The sequence below is a fragment of the Penaeus monodon genome, chromosome 32 (genome assembly GCF_015228065.2).
Source record: "Penaeus monodon isolate SGIC_2016 chromosome 32, NSTDA_Pmon_1, whole genome shotgun sequence".
Classification (NCBI taxonomy): domain Eukaryota; kingdom Metazoa; phylum Arthropoda; class Malacostraca; order Decapoda; family Penaeidae; genus Penaeus; species Penaeus monodon.
Genome location: NC_051417.1, coordinates 24,551,695 through 24,552,095, shown reverse-complemented (window position 1 = coordinate 24,552,095; position 401 = coordinate 24,551,695).

Sequence of the window (401 nt, the reverse complement as noted above, 5' to 3'; positions counted from 1 at the left end):
TACTTCTGACAGGTTGATAATAAAACGAAATATTTGCCTAAATCCACATCCAGCTCATAGAGTGAAAGGCTTCGTCGAGATCTTAGCCTTTTGAGTTTTTCTCTCCTTTTTATTTAGACACTTGCAGGACAAATACATTTTCTTTGCATCATTCCTCCCTTGTGGCATAATTCGTGAGTAAGTGAATAGTGATTTTTTCTTGCAAGTAATTGTTGTTGCAAATGGTCAATAGTCAAGCCGTGGGTGGGCCAAGGGACGGACACTTTTCCAGCAATGGCAGAATGACTAGTAATCTTTGTTTTCAGTAGAGAGACGTTAAATATTGCAATAAGGACCCGGTTCCGGTAGCTGTAATAACACTGGTTTTAACAGGACGGAACGATATTTGTTATGCAAGAAGG